The 14,684-nt window shown below is 43.0% G+C and overlaps 1 long non-coding RNA gene and 3 other non-coding genes across 4 annotated transcripts in view; all 4 read right to left on the bottom strand.

Moving 5' to 3' along the window:
- LOC140410244 (uncharacterized) overlaps positions 1 to 14,684 on the bottom strand; it is an 857,189-nt gene that overhangs the window by 548,436 nt on the left and 294,069 nt on the right. The gene's annotated exons all lie outside the window — the stretch shown is intronic.
- On the bottom strand, positions 2,047 to 2,120 carry trnai-aau (transfer RNA isoleucine (anticodon AAU)). Its single transcript has one exon. It is a non-coding gene; the product is annotated as a tRNA-Ile (tRNA).
- On the bottom strand, positions 3,713 to 3,786 carry trnat-cgu (transfer RNA threonine (anticodon CGU)). Its single transcript has one exon. It is a non-coding gene; the product is annotated as a tRNA-Thr (tRNA).
- Positions 5,367 to 5,440, bottom strand: trnat-agu (transfer RNA threonine (anticodon AGU)). The gene has a single exon. It is a non-coding gene; the product is annotated as a tRNA-Thr (tRNA).

The raw sequence follows: 14,684 nt of genomic DNA, 5'->3' as shown, positions 1-14,684 counted from the left end.
CTATACTTTTAAAATGTTCCTCCAGGTTTTCTTGAGGTAAATCCTATTATGCATTCAAAGGAAAATACCGCGGATGCTGCAAATCTGCAAGAGAAACTAAAAGTGAGAGGATAAAATCTTTAAAAATCTGAGGATATCCGTGGTGCCACACACAGAGTTAAAGTTTCAAATGCGCGTGATCCTTCTACAGGGCTGAAACGAGGAGGAAATGCGATGGTGTAGGTGAGCAAAATTGAAGATGAGCAGGAAATGGGAGTTGAACGATTTGAAGAAAGCGCTTCAGCACACAAGGGTAAACAAGCTTTAAGGTTTGCGCTGCAGGGACAGTGCCAACATTTTTTGCATTCACCATGCAATGTTGTGCATCACTCCAGCTGCTAACTTCCATTGAAGGCATTGCTGAGATTTGAACTCAGGACCTCCTGTCGGCACTTTAACCATCTAAGCCACAGCACCAGCATGCAAGATTAGCGTGCAAGTTTCGAACAAATTTCAATCATTTTGATTCAACATCAGTTTTCCTGACATCTCATACGGGCCTTCCGAGTGCAAATTAAAATTTTCATTGGCACTGGTCTTTGAAACTGTAAAATTGCACTTATTACTGGAAATGCTGGATTTATAGCAGTACTGCATGGGATAAGTAAACAAACAGGAAATGATTGGTCGAACTGGGAAGTGAGTGAACATGACCAGAAATGTATTGTGGTATAATACAGGGCAATGTCAGGAGAGAATTTTAACATGAACTGAAAATGAAGCAAACTTCTTGACAATTCTCCATGGCTGTTGCTCTTTAGCAAAGATGATATTGTCACCGATCTTCCATTTTCCCTGACCCGTTCTGCATTCTTTATTCTTCTTTTTTGTTGTTCATTGGGAAGCAAACGTCTTGAGCCAAAGTAAGAGCCCTGATAGGGACTTGAACGCTGGACCCTCATAATAAAAGTCTAAACTCTACCGCATGACCTACCAAGGTCTAATCTTTGCTGGTTCTCATAAGTTACTTCAAAGTCTCATGAGGGATGTTTTGAATTTCCTTCTTTGGTGATGCAGCCTCTCCAGCTCATTTTACTCGCAGGCATTGCAGCAGCCTCCGTTTGGCTTCCTTTCTCAAATTCTTCAGCTTGCACCAACTACTCGCTTCTTACCAGTGACTTGTGATGTGACATCAGTTGTTACCCCCGGACCTGCACTGTCACTTCAAGGCTTTGAAGGTTACGTTTAATTCGGTGAAATATAAGTGGGAAGCTACAAAGACACAGATTGTATTGTGAGAGAGAGTAAAGGGTGTCATCTGGTGTTTGTTGTGGCAGAGTGTGAATGCAAGTAAGGTTAACCGGTCAAGTTGCAAAGTGTCAAAATCTCAAAGTTTTTGGGTGGAAATAGATTTGTCAGCACCAAATCTTCATGCAAAACGGACCGCTATTTCTCCCGCCCGAATTGTTCTTGCTAACGTACAGCAACAGAAATTGTTCAATATAAAAGCAAATTATTGCGGATGTGAAATCTCAAAGAAAAAGGGGAAAAGATGCAAAATCTCAGCGGTTCTGGCGGCATCTGGGAAGAGAAAACTGAGCAATTTTTTCGACTCAGGGTCACTCTTCGGCAGAGCAAATCAGTTAATCATACAATCGTTACACTCTGTTGTCGTTGCTATACTTTTAAAATGTTCCTCCAGGTTTTCTTGAGGTAAATCCTATTATGCATTCAAAGGAAAATACCGCGGATGCTGCAAATCTGCAAGAGAAACTAAAAGTGAGAGGATAAAATCTTTAAAATTCTGAGGTTATCCGTGGTGCCAGACACAGAGTTAAAGTTTCAAATGCGCGATATCCTTCTACAAGGCTGAAGCGAGGAGAAAATGCGATGGTGTAGGTGAGCAAAATTGAAGATGAGCGGAAAATGTGAGTTTAAAGGTTTGAAAAAGGGCTTCAGCACACAAGGGAAAGCGAGCTTTAAGGTTCGCGTTGCAGGGATTGTGCCAACATTTTCTGCACTTACCATGAAATGTTGAGCATCACTCCAGCTGTTAATTTCCTTTGACGGCACTGCTGAGATTTGAACTCAGGATCTCCTGTTTATTAGACAGGTGCTTTAACCATCTAAGCCACAGCACCAGAAGGCAAGCTTCGCGTGCAAGTATAGAGCAGATTTCAATCATTTTGATTCAACATCAGTTTTCCTGACATCTCCTCCGGGCCTTCCAAATGCAAATTAAAATATTCATTGGCACTGGTCTTTGAAACTGTAAAATTGCATTTATTACTGGAAATGCTGGATTTGTAGCAGTACTGCATGGGATAAGTAAACAAACAGGAAATGATTGGTCGAACTGGGAAGTGAGTGAACATGACCAGAAATCTATTGTGGTATAATACAGGACAATGTCAGGAGAGAATTTTAACATGAACTGAAAATGAAGCAAACTTCTTGACAATTCTCCATGGCTGTTGCACTTTAGCAAAGATGATATTGTCACCGTTCTTCCATTTTCCCTGACCCGTTCTGCATTCTTTATTCTTCTTTTTTGTTGTTCATTGGGAAGCAAACGTCTTGAGCCAAAGTAAGAGCCCTGATAGGGACTTGAACGCTGGACCCTCATATTAAAAGTCTGAAGCTCAACCAAATGAGCTAGCAAGGCCTAATCTTTGCTGGTTCTCAGAATTTGCTTCAACGTCTCATGAGGGATGTTTTGAATTTCCTTCTTTGGTGATGCAGCCTCTCCAGCTCATTTTACTTGCAGGCATAGCAGCAGCCTCCGTTTGGCTTCCTTTCACAAATTCTTCAGCTTGCACCAATTACTCGCTTCTTACCAGTGACTTGTGATGTGACATCAGTTGTTACCCCCGGACCTGCACTGTCACTGCAAAGCTTTGAAGATTGCGTTTAATTCGGTGAAATATAAGTGGGAAGCTACAAAGGCACAGATTGTTTTGTGAGAGAGAGTAAAGGGTGTCATCTGGCGTTTGTTGTGGCAGAGTGTGAATGCAAGTAAGGTTAACCGGTCAAGTTGCAAAGTGTCAAAATCTCAAAGTTTTTGGGTGGAAATAGATTTGTCAGCACCAAATCTTCATGCAAAACGGACCGCTATTTCTCCCGCCCGAATTGTTCTTGCTAACGTACAGCAACAGAAATTGTTCAATATAAAAGCAAATTACTGCGGATGTGAAATCTCAAAGAAAAAGGGGAAAAGATGGAAAATCTCAGCGGTTCTGGCGGCATCTGGGAAGAGAGAACTGAGCAATTTTTTCGACTCAGGGTGACTCTTCGGCAGAGCAAATCAGTTAATCATTCAATCGTTACACTCTGTTCTCGTTGCTATACTTTTAAAATGTTCCTCCAGGTTTTCTTGAGGTAAATCCTATAATGCATTCAAAGGAAAATACCGCGGATGCTGCAAATCTGCAAGAGAAACTAAAAGTGAGAGGATAAAATCTTTAAAATTCTGAGGTTATCCGTGGTGCCAGACACAGAGTTAAAGTTTCAAATGCGCGATATCCTTCTACAAGGCTGAAGCGAGGAGGAAATGCGATGGTGTAGGTGAGCAAAATTGAAGATGAGCTGAAAATGTGAGTTTAAAGGTTTGAAAAAATTGCTTCAGCACACATGGGAATGCATGCTTTAAGGTTCGCGTTGCAGGGATTGCAACAACATTTTCTGCATTTACAATGAAACGTTCAGCATCACTCCAGCCGACAATTTCCATTGAAGGCACTGCTGAGATTTGAATTCAGGATCTCCTGTTTACGAGACAGGCACTTTAACCATCTAAGCCACAGCACCAGCATGCAAGCTTCGCGTGCAAGTTTAGAACAGATTTCAATCATTTTGATTCAACATCAGTTTTCTAGCCATCTCATACGGGCCTTCCGAGTGCATATTAAAACATTCTTTGGAACTGTAAAATTGCATTTATTACTGGAAATGCTGGATTTGTAGCAGTTCTGCATGGGATTAGTAAACAAACAGGAAATGATTGGTCGAACTGGGAAGTGAGTGAACATGACCAGAAATCTATTGTGGTTTAATACAGGACAATGTCAGGAGAGAGTTTTAAAATGAACTGAAAATGTAGCAAACTTCTTGACAATTCTCCATGGCTGTTGCTCTTTAGCAAAGATGATATTTTCACCGCTCTTCCATTTTCCTTGACCCGTTCTGCATTCTTTCTTCGTCTTTTTTGTATTTCATTGGGAAGCAAACATCTTGAGGCAAAGTAAGAGCCCTGATAGGGACTTGAACGCTGGACCCTCATATTAAAAGTCTGAAGCTCTACCGAATGAGTTACCAAGGCCTAATCTTTGCTGGTTCTCATAATTTACTTCAACGTCTCATGAGGGATGTTTTGAATTTCCTTCTTTGGTGATGCAGCCTCTCCAGCTCATTTTACTCGCAGGCATTGCAGCAGCCTCCGTTTGGCTTCCTGTCACAAATTCTTCAGCTTGCACCAACTACTCGCTTCTTACCAGTGACTTGTGATGTGACATCAGTTGTTTCCCCCGGACCTGCACTGTCACTTCAAGGCTTTGAAGATTACGTTTAATTCGGTGAAATATAAGTGGAAAGCTACAAAGACACAGATTGTATTGTGAGAGAGAGTAAAGGGTGTCATCTGGTGTTTGTTGTGGCAGAGTGTGAATGCAAGTAAGGTTAACCGGTCAAGTTGCAAAGTGTCAAAATCTCAAAGTTTTTGGGTGGGAATAGATTTGTCAGCGCCAAATCTTCATGCAAAACGGACCGCTATTTCTCCCGCCCGAATTGTTCTTGCTAACGTACAGCAACAGAAATTGTTCAATATAAAAGCAAATTATTGCGGATGTGAAATCTCAAAGAAAAAGGGGAAAAGATGGAAAATCTCAGCGGTTCTGGCGGCATCTGGGAAGAGAGAACTGAGCAATTTTTTCGACAAATGGGTCACTATTCGGCAGAGCAAATCAGTTAATCATTCAATCGCTACACTCTGTTGCCGTTGCTATACTTTTAAAATGTTCCTCCAGGTTTTCTTGAGGTAAATCCTATTATGCATTCAAAGGAAAATACCGCGGATGCTGCAAATCTGCAAGAGAAACTAAAAGTGAGAGGATAAAATCTTTAAAAATCTGAGGATATCCGTGGTGCCAGACACAGAGTTAAAGTTTGAAATGCGCGTGATCCTTCTACAGGGCTGAAACGAGGAGGAAATGCGATGGTGTAGGTGAGCAAAATTGTAGATGAGCGGAAAATGTGAGTTGAAAGGTTTGAAAAAATTGCTTCAGCACACATGGGAATGCATGCTTTAAGGTTCGCGTTGCAGGGATTGCGACAACATTTTCTGCATTTACCATGAAATGTTGAGCATCACTCCAGCCGACAATTTCCATCGAAGGCACTGCTGAGATTTGAACTCAGGATCTCCTGTTTACTAGACAGGCGCTTTAACCATCTAAGCCACAGCACCAGCATGCAAGCTTAGCGTGCAAGTTTAGAACAGATTTCAATCATTTTGATTCAACATCAGTTTTCTTGCCATCTCATACGGGCCTTCCGAGTGCATATTAAAACATTCTTTGGAACTGTAAAATTGCATTTATTACTGGAAATGCTGGATTTGTAGCAGTTCTGCATGGGATTAGTAAACAAACAGGAAATGATTGGTCGAACTGGGAAGTGAGTGAACATGACCAGAAATCTATTGTGGTTTAATACAGGACAATGTCAGGAGAGAGTTTTAAAATGAACTGAAAATGTAGCAAACTTCTTGACAATTCTCCATGGCTGTTGCTCTTTAGCAAAGATGATATTTTCACCGCTCTTCCATTTTCCTTGACCCGTTCTGCATTCTTTCTTCGTCTTTTTAGTTGTTCATTGGGAAGCAAACATCTTGAGCCAAAGTAAGAGCCCTGATAGGGACTTGAACGCTGGACCCTCATAATAAAAGTCTGAAGCTCAACCAATTGAGCTACCAAGGCCGAATCTTTGCTGGTTCTCAGAATTTACTTCAACGTCTCATGAGGGATGTTTTGAATTTCCTTCTTTGGTGATGCAGCCTCTCCAGCTCATTTTCCTCGCAGGTAAAGCAGCAGCCTCCGTTTGGCTTCCTGTCACAAATTCTTCAGCTTGCACCAACTACTCGCTTCTTACGAGTGACTTGTGATGTGACATCAGTTGTTACCCCCGGACCTGCACTGTCACTTCAAGGCTTTGAAGATTACGTTTAATTCGGTGAAATATAAGTGGGAAGCTACAAAGACACAGATTGTATTGTGAGAGAGAGTAAAGGGTGTTATCTGGTGTTTGTTGTGGCAGAGTGTGAATGCAAGTAAGGTTAACCGGTCAAGTTGCAAAGTGTCAAAATCTCAAAGTTTTTGGGTGGAAATAGATTTGTCAGCACCAAATCTTCATGCAAAACGGACCGCTATTTCTCCCGCCCGAATTGTTCTTGCTAATGTACAGCAACAGAAATTGTTCAATATAAAAGCAAATTACTTCGGATGTGAAATCTCAAAGAAAAAGGGGAAAAGATCGAAAATCTCAGCGGTTCTGGCGGCATTTGCGAAGAGAGAACTGAGCAATTTTTTCGACTCAGGGTCACTCTTAGTCAGAGCAAATCAGTTAATCATTCAATCGTTACACTCTGTTGTCGTTGCTATACTTTTAAAATGTGCCAGCAGGTTTTCTTGAGGTAAATCCTATTATGCATTCAAAGGAAAATACCGCGGATGCTGCAAATCTGCAAGAGAAACTAAAAGTGCGAGGATAAAATCTTTAAAAATCTGAGGATCTCCGTGGTGCCAGACACAGAGTTAAAGTTTCAAATGCGCGTGATCCTGTCAAATCCCAAATTTCTTTACCCGTCAGTCTGGCCTCAATAAAAGTCGAGATGCATTTGCAGGTACAGCATTAGTTATTTTATTTGACTTGCAAGCTTGATTCATCTCAGAGGCATAAGACACATCCAGTCTCCTACACCCCGGAAAGCGAATGAACAAAGAGACAAAGGGATCTCTGCAAATCAATTCAAATGGTATCAAGTTTCACATACACGATTCCCATAGGTCATCCTATACCCCTCCTGACCTAGTCAGACATTCTGATTGGCTCACTTCCAATCCCTTCCTCTGGCCCCTATTACCCAGCATCCTTTTCTCCTCCTTTGGTGGACACACCTCCTCCTTGCTTTGCCATGTGGTCTGAAATCATTTGTCTGTGAACTCACCAGAATGAGACTGGCGTATCTCTACATTACAGTAACTAATATCTCTAAAGTAACTATTTTATATCACATTCGTCATTCCCTCTTTTTATCATTCCATGATAACCGAACTATCAAATCCATAGCTACGGTCCCTCATCTAAAAAGATCTGTCACTGCATTTCCAATTCCTGACGTAGCTGCACCCTCATGGATTTTGACAGCTAAGATTTTAGCGGCGTTGATCTGTTCCAGTGTATCCCACATTCTACCCATCACACATTTAAGGATGGCTGGGCCCACAAAGATGCAGCCGATAGCCACCACTAAATGCATGACCATATTTATCAACCAGTCCTTCCAACCTCCAAATCCCCAGTTACCCCAAGCGCCAGGATCCTGCATTCCGTCTAGGTGATCCCGTATGTGATCCATAAATTTAGTGATGTTAGCGGTCAAGTCCTGAACTCCCATGATACACTTGTCCTGCACTATGGCGCATACCCCACCCTCACGGGCCAGAAGATAGTCAAGAGCATACCGGTTCTGCATTGCAAACAACCGTAGCTGAGGCAATTCCTTGGTTATTGCCCCGAGGGCTCCCAAGGTTTCATTTCCCAAGATGGTAAGGCCACAAATAAAATAATTCCTATTGCTGACAGCCAAGGAACCCCCCAGTAGCCCAGTTTATCTAGCTTCGAAACGCCCATTCGGGCCACCTAGCAATGCGGAAAGCCCTCGTCCCAACAGTGATATGAGAGACATTCCCCCAGCCAAAAAGGAGCTGGAGGCCGGCGTTCAATGGAACGCAAGTGGTGTTGTAACAAACGCATTGGCCAGACGCCTGGGTGATATGGCACCTCCTGTCCGTACAGGTGGGGAACAGACATGTTATATTCGTTTCCACCTGTACCAGCAAACAGCCGTATCCTTCACTGCTGAAACAATTCTCGTACGACCGGGAATCCCTATTGGGAGTGAAGTGGCTAGGTATATATGCCCTCCACCGTTGCAGCCTATCATACTGTGAATGGGAATTATCCCGAGGAAGGGATAGGCAAATAGCCGGTGGTACGGAACCCGGATCGTAAGGAAGAGTGACTTGCTCGGGCGGTGGCTCAGAACGTTGACAATGAACCACCGTTTGGGGAGTTCCCCAAAGCGGTGAAACAGAAAATAACCTAGACACAGCTGCGGGTATTGGGTAGCAGACAACCCGTCCATGGCCATACAAGCAGTGGTAAATCTGGTAGAAGTGATTCATACTACCCAGGTTTTCCTCAGTTTGGCCTTTAACTAAATTAAGTGTATCTCCCGATAACCTACGTTCTAGCTGTACTTCCCTTCTCACACGCCCCGTCCTCTCTCTCGTCCCTCACGCTCTCTCACAATCTCTTCCTACGCTCTCCTGACGGTCTGATGTTACCTTTATCGCAACAATCTTAACACATCCAAAATCAAACTTACATGTACTCCAAAAACGAGGCAATGTCCATATAATGTTCCCTTCCCATCGCCGGGACCAGTGCAATTGCTTCATGACTCCTGCATTCTCCTTAACTTTGACGACCTTCCATGAGTCGATACCATGTCTTCGTATATGGGGGCAGCGAAGAACATTACCTTTGCATAGGTGATGTATCCTTGTAGATTGGTTGGGGTTACAAATATAGATAATATTCCCCTTTTCTATGTCCGTCGCCAATAACACTCCAAGCGAGGTGAGGCCAAATATCACACAGACGGTGCGTAGCCACCCCATCATGCTCCACACCTGTAAAACAGCACTGGAGAAGGGAGGCAGGTTAATCTGTCCAAGAAAATGAGGCCCGTTAGCAGAACTCAACTGAGCTGGTCTACTGTACCGGGGAATGATTTCCCGCATCAGAACTTTAACCACAGTAGCAGCTTTATTATCGGTAGTCGGATATGCCTCAACCCATCTGCTGAACCCATCCACAATGACCAAAACATATTTATAACATTGACACCTTTCCAACTCAATGTAATCCATTTGGAGCGTCTCAAAGGGACCACTGGGCAATGGGATTTGCCCCAACCCACAAGGGATACCTTTTCCGGTGTTATATTGCTGACAAATCAAACACCGATTACTGATACTCTGGGCCAACCCCTGCATTTTAGGGTGCCACCAAGTGTCCAGCAACAAATCACTAGTCCCCCGAGCCCCACAATGAGTGCAAAGTGTACACATTCGATGACTCATAAAGCCAGTACATCAGACATACAAGTCTGATGTGCTGGCGTGGTCCATAAAGAAGAAACAGAATCATATGTACAACCTAACCGTTTCCACATTTGTTTATCACTCTCAGGAGCGTCCTCCTGTAACCTTATGATGTCTTGGATGGTTGGCATTGACTTGTCAGAAGCAGACATATTTATAGTAAATCGTTTAGTCTGACTTAACATTTTAGGCACCATCACTTGCTGAATTTGCGCGGCTGTCCGCGCTGCACAATCTGCTTGTTCATTACCAACGTCAACTGGGGTCTAACCATTTGTGTGGGCAGCGCATTTAATAACTGAAATCTGCGCGGGCATAAGGAGGGCCTGCAGTAAGTCATTAACTAAACCCCGGTGGGATATTTGACCACACATAATCATGTCAGGTTGTTCTGACGAAATGTCACTCAAATCGACCCTTATTGTGGTAGTTTCCTGAATCAAGGCTAAACAGTCATGGCCAGGTGCGTCTTCATGGACCACTAAGAAAACAGGCTGGATTGATAGTGGTACAGTGTTTAAATGTCAGACGTGGATTGCTCAAAAGGTATATCTCATACCTATTCTGACGAGCTGCGGTAAGATGCTGAGTCTGCAGTTGCCTCAGTAGTGCGATGACCGAGTGGGAGCTATACACCGTAATATCGTGTTGGAGGGTGAGAGCAAACAACGGCTATGCGATGGCATTGATTGAACGTAAATCCTGTACTAATCGGTACTGGTCTGGTTTGGCTGGTTTAGGCACAGCAAGTATGGGGGTGTTACATTCTGATTGGCAAGGGACCAAAATACCCTGTTGCAACAGCTCTTGGGTTAATTTGTCTATAGACGGAGCAGCTTGGGATTTCAGGGGGTATTGCCGAATGGAAGGTAGCTTTACATGATCCTTAATCGTTACCTTTATAGGTGTAACATTTGTCTTTCCCACTTGTGATGGGTATTTCGCCCAGACCTGTGGATTGACATATTCCACAACATCATGTCCCCAGTGATGCTGCAGTCGAGTGTTAATTGTTTCAGGGACCTCAAAATATTTTATGGCAGTGATGTCCGGCATGACTTGAAGTGCGTACTCTGTTGGATCCGAATGATCCACTGCCCTCCTTACCATTTGCCCCAGATCCCTGGCATGGTACTGGTCGTGGACCTGACGTGTAATATGAGGGCTTACCGAAGCTGACTGTGGCCATAAATGTGGTGGTATTGTAACAAAATCGGCTGTACCTTATTTTCCCGTGACTGTGGCTGTACCTTTGACTGGCCATTCGGTCCCAATTAATGGCCGGTATTTGTCCTCCAACTCCCTATTTTGTCCGGTTCTGTCATAGGCCAGGGTAACGTGATGCAGTGACTGTTCAATGTCTAACGTCCACCACTGGGGGTGATAGAAATATAGCACTGTTGTCTCATCCTCCATGATTGGACCGTTACCCCTTCGTCTCCGTACTCTAGCTGCAGCTGGAAGATACACAGTAAATCTCGGGCCAACAAATTACTGTCCAATCCAGTAGTCACTACAAACTGATGATCTGCAGACTTATTCTCGCAAGTGACTGTCACAGGTTCAGAAATAGGATACTCACACACCTGTCCTTGGAACCCCGACAATTGCTGCGTGTGGTCGGATAATGGTAGTCGAAGTTCTGATTGCACAGAAGACATGGCTGCTCCAGTGTCGATTACAAATGAGTGACGTTAATCTCCAATCTGCAGAGAGATAATAGGTTCCCTGTCCGATTGGAGAGTCCTTATGACTAAATTAGCTAGTCAATCCTGTGTTGGGAAAGGGTTTGCCTGGGAGAAGTCAGTGTATCTCGTCTGTCCTCCCCTTGGTGGGTACCCCGTCCTTTGGGTCGGATAATCTCCTTCTGCTGCCTGTCTTTTAAAGGGGCATTCCTGTTGCCAGTGATCTGCATGGCCGCAATTAAAACATGCATTGCTCCCTCTGTATCTGCCCCGTCCTCTTCTCCCAGTAGACCAATGGCCCCTCAGAGGGGGCGTCGGTTGTAAAGCTATTGGTGCATACGGTGGGCCATAAAAAGGAGCTGAGGGTCCCTTTGGGTGGGTTTGATATCCTCCCCCTCGCTGATCCACCCACCCAGAGTCACAATATTGGGGCTCCTGCTGGTAAACTACCATTTCTGCCGCTTGTTGGGGTCGCAGATCATCCTTTTTCATTACATACTCAGTCTTAACCTTTGTAACCGAGCCTCCTTCCTGGCCTACACTCTCCTTCCAATAAAATCTGACTGCCCTTGCCATCTGGGAAGGGTCGTTCTCTGTCCAATTCATGTTATTACATTTCACAGCAGTAGCCACAGAAGGTGGTAGGAAATGCATTAACATAGCACAATATTGAGGGGAATTCTGACCATTTTGATATGGCAAGTCGCCTGACTGCCCACGGTAGATTTCATTAAAACGCTCCAGAAATTCCTCTGGCTCTTCAGTCTTCTTAGGTTTTCGGTCTAAGATAGCAGAAATATTTATGGGCTTTTGAAATGTGTTATTCAACGCATTCAGGATCTGTGTCCGTCTATCGTCGTCTAACGCATGGGCTTGCTGAAGTGCGGCGTGGCTAGCATAATTCAGGTGATTGGTATCTTCCTAATCGGCAACTGTCTCCGAGTCCCACCAGGGGGCACTCTAGTTATTTCCTCTGGTTCTTCCAAGACTTCGACGTCCCTCCCTGTCACTAGTGGGAGTTCTTTCTCTTCAAAATCATCTGTTGCAGCTCCCTTTGTTCTCAAAATTTGCAGTTTCCCCTTGGTTTGGTGGGATTTAGGTGGTATGCTTAATTGTTTCTGGTTAGGACCAAGCCCTTCTCTCGCTGTCCGAGATCTGGTCCTAGAGCTAACTGGGCTTGCGGAACAGAGCTCCTCTTTCTCTACGGATTGTGAAGATGGTAAATCGGGACCCACACTATCAACCAAAAAGGGCTGGAGTTACTGGCATGATTAGAATCTGGGGAGCAGTGACTGGATATAAATTATTATACTCTGGTGGTTCTGGAATTAGTGCAGACAATGCTACAGGTGCAGTCAAAACTTTTACTGGCATTTTTAAATTATTGAATTAATCATTTTCTGTCAATTCAAGGCCAGCCATTGAACTACGTAGCTCATCTTTTGTTTGACCCGAGCCTTTCCTGTCTCTACTTGCGCATTTTTTTTTCTTGGCAAAACAATTGAAAAGGTTCTAACAGTGCTCTTTTAAAACTTAAAAATGTTTGAAAATTCAAATTGAATTACTGCAACTTGCAAGCTTAGCTCTGATCTCAACTCAGAACTAAATTTACGATTTGCTTAACACAAACTTGTATAACATTTACAACTTAATTAATTCTTTATCTTAACAATTTTTCTTGAAACGAGTTTTTCTTACATTCACAAAAATGTTGGCAAAGTCAACTATCATCTCCAGATTTACACTTTTTAAAATGGTGTCAATGATCTTCTTTAAGTTTCTATTAATTCACAAATAAAATGAGATAAACATTATTTCAAGTAAGTAAAACTTTAGATTCTGGCAATTTCAATCAATTGCTTTCGAAAATAATAACTTTTATCAAAGAGGTGGAGAAACCCACTGGTTTCCTTTAATTAATTCAAAACGTAACTTTGCTGGAGTTCACTGACTCAAAGGAAAGGTATCCGATTACACTATAGGCTGCTGCTGTTATCTCAAGGCCTGAGTGAGAAGCACTGTCTGTCGTCTTTAATTTTGGCTGCTGCTGTTAACCCTTTGAGAGACTTCTGCTTCAACCAATATGCAGCATTCCCCACAATCTCAACTAGTCCTCAGAACTGCGCCCTTCGCCACTACAGCCCAAGGCTATAATTTTTTAGCTTAATCAACTATAGATTTAAAACACTCACACATGGAATTGAATCATCTTCAGATTTAAAAACACTTATACTTGACTGAACCTTCATTACTGAAGTCACATCAGCCATAAAAACACTTATACTTGACTGAACCTCCATCTACTGAAGTCACATCAGCCATAAAAACACTTATACTTGACTGAATCTCCATCTACTGAAGTCACATCAGCCATAAAAACACTTATACTTGGAATTGAATCATCTTTTAGATGTCCCATCAACCCAAAACCTAACCCAAGCCGAATCAACAATATGAAATCCCATCAATTAAATTTCTAATCCCCAGACTGACCTTTGATTTCATCGAGACGATCTTTCTGTACCAACCGCGAGTGACCAGACTAATCAGACGATAAGAAGAGGGGAACAATCAATGCGCGGTCATTTTCCAGCTGTACATTGTGGGCCCTTTTTCCCCATCCTCCTGTTCATAATCAGTCAAATTCTGATTTCGCAGTTGGTCAGAACCGTCTTGAGAAATCCCGGGTTTCGGCACTAATTGTCAAATCCCAAATTTCTTTACCCGTCAGTCTGGCCTCAATAAAAGTCGAGATGGATTTGCAGGTACAGCATTAGTTATTTTATTTGGCTTGCATGCTTGATTCATCTCAGAGGCATAAGACACATCCAGTCTACTACACCCCGGAAAGCGAATGAACAAAGAGACAAAGGGATCTCTGCAAATCAATTCAAATGGTATCAAGTTTCACCTACACGATTCCCATAGGTCATCCTATACCCCTCCTGACCTAGTAAGACATTCTGATTGGCTCACTTCCAATCCCTTCCACTGGCCCCTATTACCCAGCATCATTTTCTCCTCCTTTGGTGAACAATTGTTCAATATAAAAGCAAATTACTGCGGATGTGAAATCTGAAAGAAAAAGGAGAAAAGATGGAAAATCTCAGCGGTTCTGGCAGCATCTGTGAAGAGAGAACTGAGCAATTTTTTCGACTCAGGGTCACTCTTAGGCAGAGCAAATCAGTTAATCATTCAATCGTTACACTCTGTTGTCGTTGCTAAACTTTTAAAATGTTCCACCAGGTTTTCTTGAGGTAAATCCTATTATGCATTCAAAGGAAACTACCGCGGATGCTGCAAATCTGCAAGAGAAACTAAAAGTGAGAGGATAAAATCTTTAAAAATCTGAGGATATCCGTGGTGCCAGACACAGAGTTAAAGTTTCAAATGCGCGTGATCCTTCTACAAGGCTGAAGCGAGGCGGAAATGCGATGGTGTAGGTGAGCAAAATTGAAGATGAGCGGAAAATGGGAGTTTAAAGGTTTGAAAAAAGTGCTTCAGCACATAAGTAAAAGCGAGCTTTAAGGATTGCGTTGCAGGGATTATGTCAACATCTTCTGCATTCACCATAGAA

Source organism: Scyliorhinus torazame, chromosome 4, assembly GCF_047496885.1.
Source record: "Scyliorhinus torazame isolate Kashiwa2021f chromosome 4, sScyTor2.1, whole genome shotgun sequence".
Lineage (NCBI taxonomy): Eukaryota > Metazoa > Chordata > Chondrichthyes > Carcharhiniformes > Scyliorhinidae > Scyliorhinus > Scyliorhinus torazame.
This window is presented reverse-complemented; position numbering and strand designations above follow the sequence as displayed.